The sequence below is a fragment of the Brassica napus genome, chromosome A3 (assembly GCF_020379485.1).
Source record: "Brassica napus cultivar Da-Ae chromosome A3, Da-Ae, whole genome shotgun sequence".
Taxonomy (NCBI): Eukaryota; Viridiplantae; Streptophyta; class Magnoliopsida; order Brassicales; family Brassicaceae; genus Brassica; species Brassica napus.
Genome location: NC_063436.1, coordinates 24,340,254 through 24,342,851, shown reverse-complemented (window position 1 = coordinate 24,342,851; position 2,598 = coordinate 24,340,254). Strand labels below are relative to the sequence as shown.

General features: G+C 35.8%; 1 long non-coding RNA gene across 1 annotated transcript; it reads left to right on the top strand.

Annotated features, from left to right (window-relative positions):
• Positions 1-459: 459 nt before the first annotated feature.
• LOC106419526 lies at positions 460-2,371 on the top strand. Its single transcript, XR_002664049.2, has 2 exons — positions 460-2,046; positions 2,131-2,371. It is a non-coding gene; the product is annotated as an uncharacterized LOC106419526 (long non-coding RNA).
• Positions 2,372-2,598: the final 227 nt, after the last annotated feature.

Genomic DNA, 2,598 nt, shown 5'->3' with positions numbered 1-2,598 from the left:
AGAAAACGCATTTTCCCGCCAAAATCAGAAAACGCATTTTACAGCGTATTTATGATATTTGCTGCTTTCGGGAAAGTGTATTTTTACCGTTTTGGGCGAAAAGTAAGGTTTTACTGGTTTGGCCAAAAAGTGTGTGTTTATGGAAATGTGCATTTTTACGCTTTTTTGGAGAAAACGTATATTTGCAGATTTGACAGAAATTGCGTTTTGCAGTTTTGGTGGGAACATACGGTTTTGGTTTTTAGCGGGAAATGCATTTTCTCGATTTTGGCAGGAACATGCGTTTTTAGCGGGAAAATACGTTTGTCCGGTTTTGGTGAGAAAATGTGTTTGTCCGGTTTTGGCGAAAAAATCCGTTTTTCTGGTTTTGACGGAAAAATGTGTTTTGCAGTTTTTACGGAAAAATATGTTTTTACGTTTTTGATGGAAAAATGCGTTTCCGGTTTTGACTATAAAAAATGCATTTTTTCGGTTTTTGCGGGAAAATGTGTGTTTTCCAGTTTTGGTGGAAAAATGTATTTTGCAATTTTTGGCGACAAAGTGTGTTTTTACTGTGTTGGCGGGAAAGTATGATTTTCGGTTTTAGTGCGGTTCAAGATTTTGGCGGGAAAGTGTATTTTTACCGTTTTAGCCGAAAAGTGTGGGTTACTAGTTTGGCCGAAATGTATGTTTTATGGAAATGTGCATTTTTACGCTTTTTGGGGAAAAACGTATTTTTGTGGTTTTGGCGAAAAGTGTGTCAGTTTTGGCGAGAAAATGCATTTTTCGGTTTTGACGGAAAAATGTATATGGGAAAATATAGGATTTTTGGTTCGAAAATAATATTTTAATTTTAAGAAGTTATTTTGCCATTTATCATTTTATACTTAACTAGATGCACTTGCATGCAGATGCACCATCAAAATTCATCCTCATTTGGGTGAAAAATTGAAATGAGTTTTTAAAATTCAGCTGGATGAGCAAAAGAACAGCACCTTATTGGAAATGGTCATAACAATTTCTTAAGATTAAGAAGGTAGTGGTGGATATGTGGCTAGGATAGATCAGATAAACACATGTGGGCAAGAGAACTGATTGAAACTCGCGCAAATCAAGTCCATGTGGTTGTTGTTTGGACACGGGGAATGTCATTCTTCTTGTTCTTTTATTTTTTCTAAGATGAGAGTGTCATTATTCTTGTGACATGCTAACATGTACTGTTGGCAGAAAAGTACAAGAGTTGAGAAGTATAATATTTCGATTAATTAAACCGAATTAACTAGTACTGGAAACCAAAGAGAATATTGGGCTTAGGATTGGATCGGCAGATCGGATTGTCGTAGAATTTATAAGTGCATGCGTTTGCGTTTGGGTTTGTACAAAGATATTTGTCGATATAATCACCCGCGTGAATATAAAGAGAGTTGTATCAGTATTTAGTTGCTTAATGTTTGAATCCTCAGTGTAAATTTATCTTATCTATTTGCATCTTACAGAAGCAACACATTATACTCTAAAACTATTATGCTCTCCCCAGGCCCGATCTTATGTATTTGGATTCCTAAAGGACGAAATTTGTTTTTACCCATAAATCATTACACCAAAAAATTTGATGCCCTACAATTTTTCTATAATTTTTTTTACAAATTTTAGCACCTAAAATGGGTGCTCGTGAGCTTTAACTCCTATCTGTCCCTCTGGTATTTGATCGGTGCAGGGACATCTGTATGTCGCAGAGTCGTTTGTGCAATATTCTGTGAATCGTGGGAAGGTGATAATACTTATGGTAGAAGCCACTAAGAGCATTAATATCGCAGGCGCTTAATAGGGTTGCTAAGATAATTATGATTTAAAAGAAAATAAAAATTACCTATTAATGCAAGAGGCGCTGCTTAATTAAGCATTACAAGAGTCGCTGCTTATGGGACACACGTCGACAAAGTATTTCTCTCTCTCATCTCTCTTTCTCTCCTCAAAGGAGGAACCGAACCTCTTCTTGATCAAGCTGTTGATCCACCACCACTGGAGAAGGAGGAGGATAACGATCCGGCTCCGGCTCTTTGACCTGTTGTTTGACCTCTTTGACCTCTTTGATCTCACTTGTTGTTTGCTTAATTCCTCTGATTCATTGAGACATATGTCATTTTGCAGTGGGGATGTGATCCAGTGCAGAGAGTGTGGCTACCGTTATTGTTGATGGTACTAAGAGCTTTTGCTATTATTGGTCTTGTTCAAGCTCAGGATCAAGAAGGTATCCACTTCTTATGTTAATGTTTTGTGTCTTGAAATACTTCTACTCTTTATGATTCATGTCTCTTGTCATGACTACGATGCTATTACTTGTGTTCTTGTGAACTTTTGTAGAGTGTGTTTGAAATATTTTGTGTCTCAATGTTTTCTTTTTATTTTATAAGAACCTCTAAATAAGATACTTGCATTGGAGAACAACAATTTAGAGATTTCTTAAATTAAGTGCTTAACACCCATTTATTACTAAAAAATTGATTAAGAACTCTATTAGAGGTGCTAGGGATAATCATGCTAATGAGACTTTGTATATCTATGGTTTAGCTTTAGAACATTATATGCACTAATGCATATATAACAACTAAATCGATA